The following is a 5,930-nucleotide window of genomic DNA, read 5'->3' as shown; positions in this document are numbered from 1 at the left end:
ATAGATAGATAGATAGATAGATAGATAGATAGATAGATAGATAGATAGATAGATAGATAGACAGACAAACACAATGTGGTATATACAATCACATATATACATACATATATATACATACAAATATAATAATATATGTATGTATACATATAAATCATCTCTGTCTTCAAGGAGTTTATATTCTAATGGAAAATAATACATGTGTATATATATGTGCATATGTTAATATGCATATATATTATTTTCCATTAGAATATAAACTCCTTGATGGCAAAGATTATTTTGCTTTTTGTCTCCCTGATACATAACATATTGCCTTGCACATATACAAATAAACACTTAACAAATGTTTGTTGATTAAGAGATTTTTCTGGACTTTTGTTTTAGAATCCAAAGCACATTAGACCTAGAAAAGGTCATAAAATTATCTAATCCACTCCTTTATTTTATATATTGGCTGGATCTATATATGGATTATATAGATATCCAATATGGTTCATAAGTCAGAAAATAATCCAGTATGCAAGGGATTTATACAGCCATATTTTGTTATTCTATTATTTTGCTTATGTGGGTTCTCTATCCTTTCCTTAGTAGATGGTTTCACGAACTGCAATAGCCAAACAGATATCATTTTCTAGCCAAGTCTCTGGTAAGGAGACTCTTAAATCTTAAATAAGCTGATTTTAGATAATAGAAATGCAATACATTTCTACCCCCAGTAAAAGAAGTTCTTCTAGCTAGATAGGGCCTACCCAAGCTTGTACTATGCTGACCTAAACTTTGAAAACTCACCCTCACATCATCATGAAAAACAGAGAAGAATTGTAATGAAAAACCATAGTTGTGCAAAAATATTTATAGCAGCCCTTTTCATGGTAGCCAAATATTGGAAACTAAGAGGATGCCCCTCAATTGGGGAATGGCAGAGCAATCTGTGGTATATGAATGTAATGGAATACTATTGTGCAATAAGAAAGGGTGAACAGGCAGATTTCAGAAAATCCTGAAAAGACTTGCACAAATTGATACAAAGTGAAATGAGCAGAACCAGGAAAACATTGCACACAGCATCAACAACATGACCGTGGGGTGGAGCCAAGATGGCAGAGTAAAAGCAGTAATTTGCTTGAGCTATCCCCCAAATGCCTCCAAATACCTGTAAAAAATGACTAAACAACTTCTAAAGCAGAAAAACCCACAAAAAGACAGTGTGAAACAAATTTCCAGGCCAAGATGACGTAGATGGTTGATTGGAAAGGTATATCATGCTGGGTGGGGAGAGGAACGCAGTTCAGCCTGGGTGTACATGGAAAACAGGCCTCAGAAAACCTGGAGCAGGCCTCAGAGGACTGAATCACAGGCAGCTCTGGTGGTTTCCAGACTTCTAAACCCATGAATGCCTAAGACAATTTAGAAGGTCAGTAGGAAAAGTCTGTTTCTGCGGTGAGGGATAAGCTGGGTCCCAACCCCAGTCCTTGAGTGAAGTCCTGGGGTGGTGGCTGCTTTCAGAGCTTCTGGCCCACAGCTGAGGGGGAATCCAGTGGCTGATCAAAGGGGGATTACAGGGATCTTTTTGCTGGTGCATGATTCTCTTGCTTTGCCCATGCTTAGATATGGGTCACAGTTCTGGGTGGTAGTCCTAGGGTGAGGAGGAGTGCTGGCATGGTGGAGCTTATAGTGGTAGTGAAGAGGGAATCCTCCTCACAGTTCCAAGACAGAAAAGAGTGCTTGTGGTCACTCATAGACCAGAACATAGGCCAGGAAAGGAGTAAACACCTTGCCCTTGATCATATCATCTTGGAAGAACTGAAAATTTTCAGGTCCCAATAAGTATCTCTAAAAACAGCTGCACAAAATCCTTGAAGCTTGAGACAGTACATTCTCCACACTGGAAGCAGACCCCTACTTTAACAAAGAGTTTATAACTCAAGTAATTGGCTGGGATCATGAGTAAGCAGCAAAAAGAGTTAGACCATAGAATCTTACTTTAGTGACAAAGAAGATCAAAACATAAAACTGGAAAACAACAAAGTCAAAGCTCCTATATCCAAAGCCTCCAGAAAAAATATGGATTGGTCCCAAACCATAGAAAGGCTCAAAAAGGATTTTGAGAAGCAAGTAAGAGAAGTAGAGGAAAAACTGGGAAGAGAAATGAGAGTGACACAAGAAAATCAGAAAAACAAGTCAACAGCTTGCTAAAGGAGAACCAAAGAAAATAATACCTTAAAAAACAGTCTAACCCAAATGGCAAAAGAGGTCCAAAAAGCCAAGGAGGAGAAGAATGTCTTAAAAAGCAAAATTGGATAAATGGAAAAGGAAGTTCAAAAGTTTACTGAAGAAAATACTTCCTTAAAAATTAGAATGGAGCAATTGGAAGCTAGTGATTTTATGAGAAATCAAGTCCCTATAAAATAAATCCAAAATAATAAAAAAATAGAAAACAATGTGAAATATCTCATTGGAAAAAACAACTGACCTAGAAAATAGATCCAGGATAGAGAACTTGAAAAGTATTGGTCTATCTGAAAGCCATGATCAAAAAAAGATCCTAGACATCATCTTTCAAGAAATTATCAAGGAAAACTGCCCTGATATTTTAGAACCAGAGGGCAAAATTGAAATAGAAAGAATCCACCAATCACCTTCTAAAAGAGATCCCCAAAAGAAAACTCCTAGGAATATTGTAGCCAAATTCCAGAGTTTCCAGATCAAGGAGAAAATATTGCAAGCAGCCAGAAAGAAACAATTCAAGTATTGTGGAAACACAATCAGAATAACACAACATACAGCAGCTTCTACATTAAGGGACCACAGGGCTTGGGATATAATATTCCAGAGGGCAAAGAAGATAGGATTACAAGCAAGATCACCTACCCAGCAAAACTGAGTATAATCTTTCCAGGGACAAATGGACATTCAGTGAAATAGAGGACTTTGAAGCATTCTTGATGAAAAGGCCAGAGCTGAATAGAAAATTTGACTTTCAGATACAAGACTCAAGTGAAACATGAAGAGGTAAACAGGAAAGAAAAATAATAACAGACTTATATAGGGTTGAACTGTTTACATTCTGCATGGAAAGATGATATTTGTAACTCATGAGTCCTTTGTCAGTATTAGAGTAGTGGGAGGGAAAAAATTATATGTATGTATGTATGTACAGAAATATAGATAGGTAGATAGATAGAAAGGACACAAGGTGAGTTGAAGATGAAGGGGTGATATCTTGAGAATAAAATTAAGAGGTGAGAGAGGATTATACTGGGAGAAGGAGAAAAGGAGAGGTAGAATAGAATAAATTATCTCACATAAAACAGACAAGAAAAGGCTTTTACAGTGGAGGGGAAGTGGGGGAAGGTGAGAGGGAATGAGCAAATCTTATTCTCATCAGATTTGGCTTAAGGAGGGAATAAAATACACACTAAACTGGGTATGGAAATCTATCTTACCCTACAGGAAAATGGGGGGGGGAGGGCACAAAAGAGCAGGAGGATGATAGAGGGGAGGGCAGATTAGGGCAGGGGGTAATCAGAAACAAAAACTTCTAGGGAGGCACAAGGTCAGAAGAGAGAATAGAATAAATGGGGGGTCAAGATAGGATTAAGGATATACTTAGTTTTTCACAACTTGACTACTATAGAAGTGTTTTGCATGACTACACATATATAACCTGTATTGAGTTGCTTGCTTTCTCAATGAGGGTGGGTGGGGAGGGAGTTAGGGAGAAAATTGAAACCCAAAGTTTTAAAAACAAAAGTTAAAAATAATTGTTTTCACGTGCAACTGGGAAATAATACATACGGGAAATAGGGTATAGAAATCTATCACTATACACCCTAACAGCAATATTGTAGGGATGATCATCTATGAAAGACTTAGCTAATCTGATCAAGACAATGATAAGAGACAATTCCAAAAAATCCATGATAAAAATTGCTATCTACCTCCAGAAAGAGAACCCATGAACTCTGAATACAGATTGAAACATCCTTTTTTTTTAACCTTCTTTATTTTTTCTTGCATTTCTTTTGTATGTTTTCTTTTACAACATGGCTGAAATGGAAATGTTTTCCATGCCTTCACCTGTTTAATCAATTTCATATTGCTTTCCTTCTTAAGAGATGGGTGAAAGGAAAAGGAAAGGAAGAAGAGAATTTGGAACTTAATTTTAAAAACTATCAAAAAGTTTCATGCGTATTTGGGAAATACTTAATGAAGTAAACAACAATATATTTTTAAAAAGTTTGTTTGTATTCATGAACTTACTAAAAAGGGGACAGAGGGGTTGAAAGATGTCATAATATAATATAATCGATAATATATATGTAATACATATGTACATATGTAATATATATGTAATATAATCAATAAAAGAAGATCCTGTTTTCTAAGCATTCTTAATATTAATTTTGTTATAATGTTATATTTGACTGGTAACTTGAACGCAATTATTAGTGTTACCTGGGTTTTTGTGAAAATTCTGGGGCATTTTTTATGATACTGTTCTAATTGGTGGGTAAAAAGGCTGATTCTGTGTTGCATGCCTGCTTGAGGTAAGGAATTAGTGGTAGAATTTTGGATAGAAGACATGTTCTTCTTATTCTTTTTCATGAGAGAGGAAATTGATTCCCGACATGTAAAGAGAGGTAAAGATACATTTTGGAAGTTATACACAAATACAGGAAATTGGTACCTCAACACATTTATGATTTTGAGCTTGTCTCCATAAAGACTTGAGGGAATTTCCCCTTATGTGAGATCAGGACCTCTTACTTGGTTGGGCTGATGTGTCATGTTGCTCTCCTAAAGAACTCATTCACTCTATATATTTTTGGCATGTTCTAATCTATAACAAAATGCAATTTCTGTTTAGAAATTGCTTGGATAAATAGATTTACTCATTATTCACTAATTGTGGTAGTCATTATGTAACTACCTTTTGGTAGAAAGAAGTAAGCCTATGGGTGTAAGCTTGGAGTAACATTCAATTCTTTAAGCGATAGCAACTAAAAGGAAGTTTTTTTGTAGTAATCTTAGACCAGCAATATTTACTGGGTGGGGGGGGGGGGAGAGACAGGTAGATAGACATAGCCCTAGCCCAGTACCTCTCTCAAGGACTAGAAGAAGGACAGCATAGCCTTGAGCTCTTGGAGATTTCTTCCCCCCACTCCTAACATACTAGAAAGTGTGCTGGGCATGGAGTTGGTTCTCTAAAGAAGCAGTTCAGACCTATCAATGCCTCCATTAGCAGCATTTTGGAAACCCATGGTGTGTATCTTTTGTAATAGGGACACATGCCTTACATAAGACATACTACTGAGATATACATATCTGTAGTCTTGGAAATTTTCAGGAGTAGTATAACTAACTTGTCTTTTAGCTCTCCAATCTGTCCTTCAAGCTGCTGTCCAATAATTTTACTAATTCATCATTGATCACATCCCTACTCCATTTGAAAACTTTCAATGGCTCTCTTTTTAACCTTTAAAAAGATCTTAAATTCCTTATTCTGGAATTCAAGATTTTCCACAATTAGGCTTTTCCCCTATATTCCAACTTTATCTTACACTACTTCTTTTCCCTCTATTACTTTCCTGCTAAACTGGACTATTCACAATTCTAAGTTCTTACCTTTTTCATTCACGTCCTGCTGTCTCCGTTCTCCAGAAGTTAATATCCTTCCAAAAACTAACTGACATATGAAGAAGATTAAGGTTAAAACCCTCCCTACCTACCCAAAGCCTTCCCAGAAGAACGGGAGTAGGATACAAACTCAGATACAAGTAAGTACAACCCAAATGTCAGGCCAAACTAGATTGAGATTCTTGCCAACAGCAAAATCTAAGGGAAAGGGCCAAGACAGAAGCAGGAAGCCTTAGGCCAGAGCAGAAATTTTAGATGAGGGAGGTCAGTAGTGAATCATAAAACAA

This window comes from Vombatus ursinus, unplaced genomic scaffold, assembly GCF_900497805.2.
Source record: "Vombatus ursinus unplaced genomic scaffold, bare-nosed wombat genome assembly UNPS02009205.1, whole genome shotgun sequence".
NCBI classification, from domain to species: Eukaryota; Metazoa; Chordata; class Mammalia; order Diprotodontia; family Vombatidae; genus Vombatus; species Vombatus ursinus.
Note: the sequence above shows the minus strand (reverse complement) of the source record.